Source organism: Tyto alba, unplaced genomic scaffold (assembly GCF_018691265.1).
Source record: "Tyto alba isolate M040663 unplaced genomic scaffold, T.alba_DEE_v4.0 Super-Scaffold_14, whole genome shotgun sequence".
NCBI lineage: Eukaryota > Metazoa > Chordata > Aves > Strigiformes > Tytonidae > Tyto > Tyto alba.
Genome location: NW_024881276.1, coordinates 53,403,594 through 53,418,079, shown reverse-complemented (window position 1 = coordinate 53,418,079; position 14,486 = coordinate 53,403,594). Strand labels below are relative to the sequence as shown.

Below are 14,486 nucleotides of genomic sequence, written 5' to 3'. Positions count from 1 at the left end.
CAAGGACATTTATCTCTAATTGCTTACAGAGACTGTCAACGCTTTCTTTGAGAAGGGAAGTCTGTGACTGTCCCGTAGCACTAAATACCCCAGAAAAAACTTTCACTATTCAGTGCAAACTCATCTGTTGACCAGCTCAGTCAGTACCTACCCTCCAAATTATGTTAAATACTGTCACTTGCTACAGACTACAAAAGCAGTATTAGAAGTGGAAAGGAATAAGGACTTACTCCCTTCCTGTGGCAATTGGGAAAACTCAGGTATATACAATCTCAGAATTACCCACAGTGAAATTATTGACCATTTATTGACTTGGAAAAAAACAAACTCTTTTAGGATGAAAAACACTCCTCAGTTTTGAGGAAATGCTACTCCATGATTTTAAATCCAGTTGTGCAGTTGGCACACTGCTCTGGGATGGGTAAAGCAAGCCGTTCTCATATAGTCACATCCACAACATGCTGCAGGATTTAACAGTCCCTCATGAAAGAGATAAGCTATATAATCATAAACTGGAATAATGGGACAAAAAGCAGCTTCCAGAATTCCTTCTGCAAGCCCAACAGGGAAACAACGATGATTTCCCTCTGCATTTCTTGCCAGCTGAAGTTTGTCTGTTCCTCCGCTTTGCTCTGCTGATAACAAACATCTGTCGGGAGTGTCCTTCCCCACACAAGAGGGGAACACATCCATCACCGCCTCTGGGGCTTTGTACCTCAGCAAAGCCTCTGGAAAACCGCCACTGTAAAAGCCACAGGTAAACCTCTGCTTGTCTTACCTATTGACTACAAAAGTATTACATGGAAAAGAAGTCCTTTTTCTTCAGCCCCCAAGTAGTTAAGGGGACCTTCAGAAAAAACACATGAGGAGCCTCTGGTGGAGGCAATCTCTTGCGGTCCACCCCGTGTCTGCCTTTCTAAGGATCTTTATTTTAGGGTCTTCCTTCCCAGCCTTTATCTTCCACCTGCTTTTACTCATACATTTCTTCAGCAGAAAGCTCTAGAAGCCCAAGGTGGCAGGCTCCCAGATAAAGCTGTCGATCTGTGGCTCGTTAACAGCTCAACGAGGCTTTTTGGCCTGGTGCCTACACGCCCCTTGCAGATGCTGGCACCTTGGTGCACACCATGTCTGCCGGCCCCACTGAGCTGCTTCTTTGGCTGCCTGTAAGGAGACGACAGGTCAACACAAAACTCTCCTAGTTTGCAAAACGCTATGAGACCAGAAACGTTGGCAGGGACTTGAAAATGTTGCCTTTGAACCCCTGAGCCCCAATCCACCAGCTGAGGGGGAAAAAAGGGCTGGAGGGACATGGCTCGCCTTTCAAGGATGGTATTTCTCCAGAATAACCTCTGGGGAGGCAGCAGCCTTGCCTGCAACTGCAAGCAGCCACCCTGCCCGGGCAAGGGCTCCCCAAACCCGCTCCGACACGCCAGCACCCCACGTTCGCCCCGGGTCAGTGAGGGCTGGGAGCACCTCTCCGGCAGCGGGCTGGTGCCTGGGGTGCCAACCCTAGTTGTTCCTTATCAGCCTTCCCCAAAACAAGTAAGGACAGGGGCAGCCGGGATATGGCCCAACAAGCCTTTCTCAGCCCCGGCAACTGTTGTTGGCAGCACAGGGACCTCAGGCAGAGGAGGGGAAATTAAAGACACGAAATGGGGAGAAAGGGGGGTGCCAGGGCCTGGCGGCAGCCCCCACACCCTTTGGGAAGAGGCACACACGCAGGGAACAGGGGCATGCTAGCAGCCTCAGCTACAATCCCATTCTCCCTCCTCATTGCGGGGTCTGAGAAAAGCCTCCGCAGCAAAACTGAGAGGGATGTGCATACCGGGAGAGAGGAAGATATTTTCCCTAAGCATGAGGGGGGATGGGTGGCACAAACCCATTTTTTGACACCTTCTCCATCCCACACGCTGCCTAACTCAGCTGGACAGAAATAAAGGCAACAGCTATGTTGGTGCCTCCTTGCAGTCTTTCATGTACACGGAGTGACTTGGGACCAAGAGAGAAGAAAAAGCCGTGCAGCTGCCTGGCATCTCCTATCACTCCTCTTCCACTCCCAAGGCACTGACTGAACCAGGGAGAAACAGTAAGGGCCCAACACCTCATCTAAAATCTCTTCTGTAATTAAATGGTTTAGCTTGCAGGGGGCAGATCAAACCCACTTGCAAAATGGATGAGTCCTGCTTCAGATAGGCTCCTCTCCCTGCAGAGCGGATCAAGGAGTCATCTCTTCAGCCAGACACAAAGAGCCTTCGGCAACACAGTGACATTAAAAACAATATGTTTCAAAGCATTCCTCTAAGCAAAAAGCCTCCGACTGCGGTTCAGGCTGTTATTCAAACAGTAGCGGGGCATGGCCATGAGCAGCCCCCTAGGAGAGTTTGCTCACAGCTTTTTACAAACAAACAGGTGCCAGAAGAGGATGCATATGCATCCCCACCGGCTGCCCAAAACAGTGCTGTTAGTCAGACAAGAAAAGAGGGGTGAAGGAACCTGCCCAGGTTTCACTGAAGCACTCCTATCCCCCTTGAGAGATTGTTCCAAGTTACCCCGTCAAGCCAGGTTTTGCTCATGTCCTGCCATTGGTGTCCACACAGCTGCTCCCACCTGGGCTACCTGCACCTGCAGGGCATGGGTTTGGTTAGCATTTGGCTACCACTGTGTGTCCCCAGCCTGCATGCCTGACATGGCCTGCAGCTCTCAGAAAGAGCAGTTGTTTGTAACCTTGCTGCCCCTCATCTCTCTTCCTGCACCTCCCTACAGTGTAAGGTACCTCTGTACTGACCACGGAGAGGTGAGCAACATCTCTTGCACTTGGGCCACAGAGCAAGCCACTGACTTGGCCTCAGCAGCATCTGTTAAGAGTTTATCCTTGGCTTGTGCACTGAAAGCCAGTGCCTCCAGAGCAGGAGGAGCACAGTCCCAGACCCCTCGAGAAAGAGGGCACACAATATTTACGTAATGAAATTGTTTCACTTGAGATTGCATGCTCCAAGCAAAACACTTATTACACTGGCTCTCTGCTCTCCCAGCTATCTTTCAAAGCATGATGCTGCAACTGAAAACTAGCTGACAGGAGAGAATTAAAGTCATAAATGGCTCCCTTCCTTCCCCTTCAGCCATGCACTCTTGCTTTCCACCTTCCACTCCCCTTGCACCCCGTCAGACCTCCTGCTCATTCGCCTTCTGAAGACGGGCAGGAGTTTCAGCTCCGCAAGACCAGCTGCCCACCCCAACACAAGGCCTACCCCAGCCGCAAGATGCTACCAACAGCGCCTGCAGCGCCAAGTGCCCCATTTGGGCAACCACTTACTGGAGCACAAGAAGCCACGTCACTCTCTACTGACTGATGTGAGCTGAGGACTAGGGAAGATGAGACTCTGCTGAGTCTTGACTAAGTCGTCTGCTGAACCCTCAGCTTCAAGGCAGATGACTTAGTCAAGCCTTAGCGATGACTGACTTTGACCTCCTCTTCCAAAGAGCAAAGCAAGGCAGAGGATGGAGCACGGGACTGGGTATCAGGCAACACAGGGTCTGTACTACGCTCCAGTCCTGACCCACTGAGTCACTTCAAGGCACACGTGTCCTTTTTCATGCTCCGTTTTTACCTCCTGTTCCGCATTTTGCTTGCTGTTTTGCATAGGGATGTAGGAACCATCTCTCATTACAAGTTAGCATGGTATGTAACACAGCTGGGTCCCAGCCTTGGTTAAAACATGTAGATGCAACTGTAATACAAATAATAATTTAGGTTTTGGAATACGGTGATGGGGGAAGATGGCGTGGCAGGCCTTTCTCAGGCCTTCATCCAGAGAGTCAATCTAAAGAAACCTCTACTTATCTTCAGTGCTGGAACTATGCAAAAACTGGGTTATGCTCACATTTTTGTGGCTGCTGAAATTTTTGCTTGTTTGCTTGGTCACTAGTTTGGGCAATTTTTTTAAAGGTGTTTTTTTGAAGTGGCTCGGAGGTTAGGGATGTCCAAAGCTATCCCAGGGGAGACAGATTATAGGGTAGAGTGCAGGTCAGGCATCAACGATAAACACGGCTTGCCCCTTTGCTCTTGATGTTGTTCTCTTTGTGCTCCTCTTCCCTCTTCCCCAAATCTGCAATCCAGGCAATCGTGAAGAAAACTGGACAACTGTACATTTAGCAAGTACGCTCCTGCCTAACTTGCTGCATGATGTAAACAGTTTACCCTTGCTCCCACAAAAGACAACAGGCTTCGTGACTCAATCATCAGGATCCCACAGCTTGTATTGCATACTGGGCAAGTACAGCTAGCTCTTGCTAGTGGGCTGGTGCCTGTCCTATGAGATATGGGGCTGGCCTGCCTTGCTGTAGCCATGTAAACCATATTGCTCTTCCCCAATGCTTCCCCAAACTGGCTACTCCCCTCCCTGCCAAGAGGGAAGCAGGGTCAGCAAACAGACACCCAGGCTCCAGCCACTTCAGCTCCATACATTGGTACCAACCTCCCTTCCCCTGCATCTGTCATCAAGCTAATGGGCTGCATGGTCACTGAGCATGGTTGACCATGAACCTGGCACCTCCTCCCTCTCTGCTGGCTGGGCAGCCAACGCTGGCAGGGCCCAGAGCTGAGGCTAAACTACTCTTGCAACATTCACAGCAGTTCAGGTGCCCAGAGCAGCGAAGTCCTCAAAAGCAACTAGCCCTTGTGCTGCCTTGGACTCTTTCTGTACAGCGTTCCAGAAGTGTTCAGGCGCAAGGTGGCATGCAACCATGAGTTCTGCTCCTCACCTGCTGGGAAGCAAAGACTTTTTCCCTTCAGGCCAAGACAATCCAAGAGCAACATCAGAGTGGTAAAACAGCAATGATGAACGCATCCAGAGCAGCTGGCACGCCTCTCTGAGGAGCCCTCCATGCTCCAGCTTCTCACAACCTTGTCTCACCCTACAAGCTTCCAGCTCCAGAGGTGGCTGACAGCTACAAGCCAAAGACCCTGCTCGGCCAGCTGAGGGGTAGGGAAGTCCCCACACGGACTCAAAAGCTAGTAGATGTCAAGCTCCCCTCCTGCCAGGGTCCCACAGCTCTGTTGTGGTCTGGCTGGCTGTGCTGCAAGGCTCCGGAAGGAACGAGTGATGGGGTGCTCCTCACAGGATCCAGACCCCGTTATGGCTGGATAATTGGGCCGTCCTGCTGTCCTTCTGCCCAGATAGCACTGGCTTAGAAGGTGCACTTCAACTGCCTTCAAGCCAAGATGTCCCTGATAGCCACTTTTGAAATAAAGAGTCCACTTCCATGCAGGAGTAGGTGGCTGGGGCCAATGTGGGCAACTGTTACACTGGTGACAGTGGGACCATCCCACAAACCCGCCAAGTGTGACCTTGTACTTAAAAGTGAAGGGAGAGCTGTCTGGTCTCTCAATGCACAAGTCTCATTGACTCTCCACCACATCATTAAAGTCACCCCAGGTGTTTCTGAAAAATCCCACCCAGCATGTTTTTGAAAAAAATCTCTTGACTTTGGGACTCAAACCCACTCCTTCAATCTGACACTGCTTGGGTTTGTTAAACAAGCTGCTTTCTTCTGGGGGAAAAAAAATAAAAATCACATTCCCATCACCATTCAGGGGGCCCAAAGGAATCTCTCACTGACAGCAGCAGGCCCTAAAGAAGTCCTTTTTACCACCCACGGCCAAGGAACGTGCAAGCAAGCACCACCTTCCTGCCCCAGAGGGGGCTGCCATCAAGCGGAGGGCTGGAGCGACGAGAACGCCCTCCACGTCAGCTACAGCCCAGGGAGCAACTTGAGGCAGAAAGCACTAGATGAAGTAAATTACTATTCAGCATCCAGAATACTATTGGCTTCCAAATAATTGTCTATTTGTGTGCGTGCATGCACAAGAATCCTTGCTCAACAGTCTCTGCCAGCGTATTCCCAGCGCTGTGACTCTCTGGGGACAAGGCCCATACTTGTATTCAATCTCGGCTTTGGATCTCAAACACTAAGGTTTCAGATTTTGTTTTAAAAAACATTTTCTCTGGCAACGGGGCTGTTAATGGATTTGATGTTTTTGCTCTCGCCTCCTCCCTACCTTTAAAAGCTTGGCACCAAAGGGCTTCTTTGAAGATAAGGCCAAATTTGCAATTTAAGGGGAGGAACTTCATAAAGCTAGACGTGAAGGGATGGAAAGGAGGAGGGGAAAAAAAAAAACCCAACAAAAAAAACAACTCAGGAGCCACTTTGCCTGTTGAGATGTACACTGTACAGTACATCGGATTACAATGGCTTCTCTGTACCACCACTGGCTGGAGCCATAAATTCGCTGCAGCTGCACTGCTACTACCTACGCTAGACTCCCCAAGGGTCACGCTCAGAGAGGGGCTTCTCTACAGCCCCACACCCAGCCTACCCTCCAAACCAAAAGCATCATGCAGCCCTCACAGAGCCCACATCCACCCAGCACGCAGGGGTGAACATCCCCAGAGGCAACTGCAGGAGCCTCCCATGGGGCTGCCAATGCTGCAGGAGGCTCTCCGCTGAAACCAGCCCAGGTCCTTTATCCCAGAGGTTTTTCGAGGGCCAGGAAACCCATGGTCTCTCTCCACCTCCAGCAGACATACCTATCCCCAACACCACAAGGAGGCAGGGAAGTGCCACTTACAGGTTTTGCAGGTGGAGAGCTGAGGCAAGCGCAGCCTGCCCCAACCTGGGGGGAAATCTGTGCTGTAGGGTAGCACCCTTCATATCCCAGGCTTGTGCCCTAAAACACTGGCATCACTAAACAAGGTGGCCGCTCTGCCTAAAAGTAACAGGATAAATTACAGTGACATTATTAGAGGAAGCTGTATTTTGCATATAAATGCTATATGCTAGGCCAGCATATCCACGTTTGAGGTTTATTTCTCAAAGACTACCTCGGTGGGCTCATATCATCACAAGCTTTCTTAACCACACTAAACTCAACACATTGATTCACAGGGCTCTGCCGAACTTGTCCTTTTGTTAGTTAGAAGAAAAATTAAAAAGCAACCTCATTTTGGTATTTGGAAGCTAACGAGACAGCTCTGACAGGGATCTTTACATCCTTTTCCACTCCACTCTTAGGATTCAAAAAGCAGCAGAAGGGCCTGATGAGCAGTCTTTAGACACACAAGCTTGTTCAGACTCGCTGACATTGCAACCAGTGAGCACATCCTTGCATTTGGCAGGGCCCCAGGACTGTGGCTCTGCATACGCGTACGACCTGCTGGCTAATCTCTTTGCCAGAGTGGACCTTAGAGAGTCAAAATGGCATTGCCGCAACAGGGCTCAGGGTGAAAGACTTACTGCCTATGTCGGGCACAGAAGTTAATGAAAAATGACCGGTTTCCAAAACACCATCTGGCTTTCGCAGACATATATAGAGACACCACAGCCCAAAACCTCTGTGAACTCGACAACAGTGGGTTTTCGTAGGGGCAACACGCTGCGGTGTGGTTTGGACATTGCCCAGCAAGCCTCCGACATGCTGCACGGGCACAAGGTGCAGTCACCACCCTCACGTCTAAGGGGAGCTTGGGGAAGGGTTCTGGCCACAGGGCAGCAGCCTCCCCAGAGCAGCTGAGCAGAAAGCAAGGGTAAAGTTTGGCTCTCACCTCTGTGCTGGCACGCTGCCCGTGAGGAGGGCGAAGAAGCTCAAGCACGTCCCACACGCTCCCTGAAGCACATTTCCCTCCATCGATCCCACCAGAGCCAAAATAAATTGGCACTGACGCTTACTCAAGAGCTCCTACAACACACAACGGCAGCGCTGAGAGCCCCTCTCCGGCACCCTGTCTGTGCTGTGCCAGGTGCTCTGCTGCTAACAACCCCATCAGGCACAGCTGAGCCTCCCACCCCATTTGTCCTTTTGCAGGGAAGAAGAGAGGCCATTTTAATAAAAGGAGCATGCACCATCCTCAGGGCAGGGATCTGTTGCTCCCGCTTTATGTAGAAAGCCCTGCACTGCCTGTGACAGCTTTGGGACTGTGTAAGCTTCGAGCATTTTTTTTTCCCCTGCAACAAGTATCTTTCTGAGCTCTTCAGCTGACTTGCTTCCACTGCATCCGTGCTCCTTTTGTCTTAGCTTCCCACGAACGCTCATACAGCTGTGTTGCTGGAGCACTCGCGCCTGTGGAGAGTTGATTTTAAAAAACTCTAATGCACAAATATGCATATGAAGCAAATTTCAAAAGCTTCCCATCCTGCAAGCATTCCCTCCAGAAAACCAGCTCCAAGTGCTATGTTCAGCTAACAAAGCACCAGAAATGATGTTGTATGGTTCTGGGCCAAAAGGAACTAAACCAAATATCAGGAAATAAAAAAAGATGCTTGTGATACCTTTTGCTGAACAATTACCCAAAGTACATTTAGAAAACTGGAAGATGATATTCACCCCTGTTCTACCTAAGGACCTGCAATTCATTTAGTCATTATTCTCCTTAAATTGTTCTCGTGGCCTAGAAACTGGAATACATAACAGCCTCTTAAACTGAGACTGACCACAAGAGCACCAAAATACACAGCAGCAGGTTTTTCCCTCAGGATGTTTTCAGTCTAACCAGAAACAGGAAGTCTCCGAAGATTTTGCAAGAGAGCTTTTTCCTTGTGGGATATCCCATCCTAACCGTAGACTTCGCACTGCAAAGTTTTTAGCCTGGCAGGTAACAGTTTAAACCAAGAGATTTGCAAGCTTTGGTCTGTAGTATGCCAGCAGTAACATATCAAGTCATCTTTGCACACTGAAGAAATCTAAGGGAATTGTGCCTCATACCTCTGAGGCACTTGGCATCAGGCATGAAAACGAACAGTCCACCATTATTTACTGCCAAAGAAGCTTTTGTTAACCTGGAGTTATGCTGGCCTACTGATGCTGTAACTTCTTGCAGGCTGAGTGACTAAACAGAGACTGAGCCCGAGATCTCTGAAAACCCACCTGTGGGCCAACCTGGGGTAAAACAACCAACATGGTCCCCAATTCACTCTTCCCTGCCCCTGCTCTCCTCCTTCATAAGGTACATGGGGAGGGGGTGGGGGTGGGGAGACAGACTATCTTTGCCTGGAAAAAGGGAGTGATTTCAGAGGCGCAGAGGTACCTCTCCAGCCCTGCAGCAGTCCCAGGGAGGCTCAGCACAGCAGAACGGGTCCTCCTGGTGCGTCTGAGCTCTGCTCCGAGAGACATGAGGATGGGTGCCAGTCAGCTGGCACGAGTCAGCATGGACGGCGGCATCTGCCTCGTCACAGTGCTCACCCCATCAGCACAGGGTTTAGTCCCGTTTTCTGCATGGGAAAACCAAGGCACAGGGCCGCGGAGGGAATTGCTTAAGATCATGTGTGGCATATGCATCAGCTAAGGACACAGCACGAACACCTCCACATCCGAGCCCATGCTTCCCCCTGAAGAGTGTCTTTCCTGTCCTGTCACCCATCTTCCCTCCCACAGCCCGGCTAGATGTAGTAATGGTTCTTTTTTTTTTTTTTGCTGTGCATGTTATCAGATTGCGAGGCTTCTGTGCTCCCAAGGACATGTGATTCAGGAAGAGGCTGGGAAGCACTGGCTGGTAGATCTGGTGTTCAGTCAAGCGTGGCCATTCAGTAATAATGATGAGAAACTACAAAAATTCGCATCTGTCCTAAACAGATTAGTTTTCTTAACTCAGGAAAGTCTCCCCTTTGCATCAGTGGGGAAGATGGGGACAAAGCCTGCTGCTCGCTTCACAGCTCCACCTGCAACGCTCCTTGCTCAGCAGGAGGCTCCAGCTGGCTCCCAAAGGACCAACTCTGCCAGCCCTAGTCAGGTGGAAGGAGCTGAACCAGCATCCTGAAAGCACTGCAGGGCTGCCAGTTTGGTACGGAAGGCCTGGAGGAATCTGTCTGCTGTCACTTTTGAGGACAAAGCAGAATTTCAAGGAGTGAGGGGGACTGGGCAATGATTCACCTGTTCTTTGATGGAGCAAAACTCCAAGTCAGGAGTCTGACACTCAAAAGGCTGGAAAGAACTCTGCAAATACCAGGCGCTGGGTTTCACTTTGCAATCTTTAAGAACCTCTCACTCTGTGTTTCTGTATCAGGTCAGTACAAGGTACAGAAAAGCCATATTTTTCAGGCTGTAGGGATACAGAACACCCATAAGACTTACTTGCCAGTTTGTACACATACATTCACTTTTAACACTTCTTTGTGTCAAGCAGAGGAAAGATGTGTTTGGATTCAGCTACTTGTACTGAGATATCTCTCAAAGAAAGGTCCCATGGGTGTGCGTGTGTACGAGAGGGAGAAAAGTGAACTTGCCTTTCAAATCTGCACAGAACCCTTGTGCACCTTTCAGATGAACCTGCTTCATTTTCCCCAGCGGGAACTACACCAGCAGGGAGGACTGCACTGTATCTGACTTCAAACCTTGCAGCAAACACCCAGTGGGACCTTGTCTGAGTTGCACATGCAGGATAAGTCCCTGTAATTGTATCTAGAGGGGAGGGTTAAGAAAAGTACATAGAATAAAGCTCAATTTATTTATTGTCAGAGAATATCATGCACCCAGCAGGGAGCTCACAGCTCTTCCTAATTGTCCTACTTCAGAAGATCCCAAGATGACTCCTATTAGCATGGGAAGTTATTTCACCTTCATTTCTTTAGGTCACTTAAATAAACAGAAGAAATCTTCACTGCAAACCCATGATGCGTTTCCGCTGAAATCCTTCCCCGAGCCATAAACCTCAGTATCCAACCCATCAAATAAAAGTGCCTGCATATATGTATATATGCATAAATATGCAAGAACCCTCCTCTAAACATATGCACACTGAGGCAGTTAGTTTCAAAAGAAAAGAAAACTAAGATAAAAATCCTATTTACAAAACACCCACATTCTTCTAATATCTTCCACGGTAATTTTTTAGCCCATGGGAAAAGAAACTTTAATGGCAGATTGCAAATGAACGTATCAGAAAGACACCATGGTAGTGATGTAGGAATTAAGAGAACTGGGCACCAAGAAAAACAAGCAATTTAAGACATGCAGGGAATTATGCGCGGGCGCAGAGTGTGCGTGTAGATTCCTGTTATGCCACTCACATAATGCTGCGGAGAGGTCAAGAGAGTTTCTTTAAAACAAACAAGGACAAAAAAACCCCTTTAATAGACCTGAACTGCCTTTCCTACAACGCCAGTGAAATAACACTTGGGGTACCAGAATTAGTTGGGGAAGTGGCCAAAGATACAAGATTTGTATTAAATACCTTTTGCCAGCCAGGGGTATTGGTTACAGTCTATTACTATTTTTCAAAGTAAGCATTAATATCTTCAGAGCACTTTAAAAAGTCTCATTTGGACACAGCTACAAATTCAGCATCCCAATTTCTCCCCAGCACATTTTCTATTTACAGTCACCATTCAGAGGACCTGCCAAAGTTGCAGTTCAAGCAGCGAGGCACGCGTGTACAAATCCTACAGCATCCCACCGCTGAGCAGAAAATTACTTCCCCCGACCCAAACTGCTTCTCATCCTTGCACCTGGGTTAAAAACTCTACGGCTGCACAAGAAGAGGACAAAAATTTTACTCGCAGATTACCCAGCCCTGCTTTTCTGTGCAGCAGCAGCAGCACCAGCCCCTTCACAGGGCACAAACCGAAATGCCTCCGCATCCGCGGGAGCCAGGTCTCGCCTGCAAACTCCCATCAGCTTTTGACAAGAGTTGGCGCAACAGAGGACGAATCTGGGTCTGATTTTGCACATTTTCTCTCCTCCTCTCTCCACCGCGCGCCATCCCTCCTCGGCTATCCAGCGGCGAGGACGGGGCGACGTCGTGGACCAAGCTTTTGGGGAAGTTTCAGGCAAGGGCCGGAGCACTGCGGTTGTGTGCATGCACTGGGCCCTCCATTAAACCAACTGAGGAGGAAGAGCTGGAGGGAAACGGCCGAGCCCGCCACATCTCACCTGCCCGAGTGAGAACAAGCCCCGTCCTGGTGAGGGCCAGTGGGTCTCCATTCCTCCCTTGTCACAGACCTCCTTCTCCGCATCCCCACACCAACTTCCCAAACTCTTGACACAAAGATTGGCCGCCGCCGGCTGAAGAAGCGGGGGGAAAGCCCTGCGCCCCGCCGCCCGCCACAGCTGTCCTCCCGGCCCCTCGCCCAGGCCCGGGCCCCCTTCGCTTCACTCACCGCGGTCTCCAGTGGAGCAGGCGGGGGAAAACACAAAGATGCCCCAAACGAAGGGAAGCAACAAAGAGGCTTAACTCCAGGAGCTGGGAACTTCCAGGCCGGATCTGCAGGGAATTCAGCACACACACATACAGAGAGGGGAAAAAAAAAAAAAAAGAAAACGAAAAAGAGAGGGGGAAAGCCTGTTTTTTTTCGAGGGGAAGGGGAAGGTGGGGGACCCTTGGTTTGGGGGTGGTGGTTGTGTTTTTTCTGCGGGTTGCTGCTGAGGATGAGGGGGCCGCACAGAGCTCAGGCGCGGCGGGAGGAGGAGGAGGAGGAGGAGGAGGAGGAGGAGGAGGAGGAGGAGGAGGAGGGAAGAGGCGCCGGGATGCGGGAAGCCAGACCCTCCATACGGGAGACGGCTTTTGGATGACTGAACTCCCAAACAATTCCCTGCTCTGGCTACTCCTGCCCCAGAGCCTCCCTCCTCCCCTCCCCCTGAGGAGGAGGAGGGAAGAAGAGGAGGAGCCAGAGGAGGGAGAAAACACAAAATAAAACCCCTTTCCCCAAAAGCCCGGCAGCGGCCGACCCCCCTCCCCTGTCCGTGTTCCCCCCCCCCCCCCCCTTAAGAACACTAACCGGCATCATCTGGCCGGTGCCTACCCCCGGAGGCGGCCGCCGGCACCCGCAGGGCCGCTCCCCGCCGCCCGCCACGCTCCCCCGCGGCAGGCGGAAGCGGGAAAGTTGGGCCGAAAAGTTTCGCGTGGGCGGAGGGAGGCGGCCCCGCCGGCAGCGGGGTACGGGGGCGGCGGGGGCTGTGGCTCCCCCCCCCGGTTCCGAGTGGGGGGGGGGGGAGGACGGCCGCCAGGCCCCAGCGGCTGAGGGAGCCCCCCCCCCCCCCCCCCCCGCCGCGGCACCGGCCGCCATCCCGCCTCGTCCTGGCTGCGCGGCCGGGCCGCACCGATCCCGGGGCCGGGGCCTCGGGCAGCCCTGAGTTGGAGTGCAACGGGTTGCTGTAAGTGGCAGCCCGCCTGGGAGACAGACCTTCCCCTCGCCCCAGGAGGGACCCAGCCCGGAGAGTTGGGTAGAAATGGCTCCAACCACCTGTGGAGCTTCCCAGGGATCCCCTGCGACTGTCCCCACGCCGCCGGGTGTCTGCTGGAAGGACGTAGGAGCAACCATAGGTGGGCACCGCCACTGGGATGCCCAGCCCAGCGTCCTGCCCTCCTCCAGGCTCTGGTGGTGGCACGCTGCTGGGTGGGATAAGGCAAGCCCTGCCGTCGCTTACGTGCCTCAGTTTCCCCTGCTGGGAGGCTGAAGTTCAAGCATCAGCTTAGCTGCCTCACAGGCATACCCGATGTTTGTGAGGGGACCTGAGGTGCTCTCCCCGCCTGCCGTCGCCCACAGGCTCATTCCCTCCAGGAGAGGTTTCCCATCCTGTTCGCCACGTTGTGGGGCCTGAGACAGATCGTCTGGATCAGGGCGTCAAGTCTCCCGAAACAAAAGTGGAGGCAGAGAAACAGAGAAGGAAGAAGAGAAATGACTATGTAAAAGGCAAAACTTTGTGCATGCATCCAGGTTAAATAAGATGCGCCCAAAAGTTTATTTCGAGTTGCAGTTTTACACCAAAGCGCGGGGGGGGCTAATATTTTGCTAAATGACAGGCCCTTCCCATGGAAGTCTAACAGTCTATGCATGATTTTAGCCAGCTGGCTTCAAGGAAGGTGACTGACTCCTTCTCTCAACCCCTAAGAAGTGCAGTGATATGGAGAAAACTGAAACAAGAAGAAAAAGACCTTTTCTTTCCAACCATCCCTCCTGGCAGGTGCTTGCTGTCAGGGAAGGTGTCTCAGCCACAAATTTTCAGAAAAAAAACAATGACACCTCTCCCTGGGATTAAACCAGCTCTTCCTTACTGCCTTCCCCCACCGCAAAGGATGAGTACCTGCCCCAAAATATAGATTTACCCAGAGATGCAGGGAAATCCTCTGTCTTTCAAAGCCCTTCAGTAAAGGCTGGCTTGAAGCAAATGTGCTGTCACTGAAAAGTCAAGATAGGTTTCTCACATCTTTGCCATGCACAGAGCATAGAAGATAAACGTGATCTGTAGTTTCTAAATCTGACATTGTTCAGTCAGGGAAGAAGGTGAAAGAGTTAAAGTTTATACTCATGTCATCATTAGGTTTCAGAGTTATTTCTGCTTAAGTGGCACTGTGGGAGGGGCTGTGCTCCTGGGTTACCCATTTCTCACACATGAGGATGATTTGAAGGATCTGGGGTTTTTTATGTTTGGATTTGGGTTTCTTATTTCCTTGTTTTATGACGGGGTACTGAAACTGTCAAAACTGTTTTTTCTGCAG

General features: G+C 51.0%; 1 protein-coding gene across 6 annotated transcripts in view; it reads right to left on the bottom strand.

The window, feature by feature from the left end:
- The window catches only part of BOC (BOC cell adhesion associated, oncogene regulated), a 58,723-nt gene extending 45,918 nt beyond the window's left edge, over positions 1–12,805 (bottom strand). For 3 of the 6 annotated variants that reach the window (XR_004408924.2, XM_033005233.2, XM_033005238.2), the window contains exon 1: positions 12,148–12,625. The gene's annotated coding sequence lies outside the window, so the exon portion shown is untranslated. Of the gene's footprint in view, positions 1–9,080; positions 9,128–11,920; positions 11,939–12,147; positions 12,626–12,765 lie in introns of those variants that run through there. The other 3 variants (XM_042788892.1, XM_033005236.2, XM_033005234.2) reach the window with 3 other exon arrangements.
- Between the last annotated feature and the right edge of the window lie 1,681 nt (positions 12,806–14,486).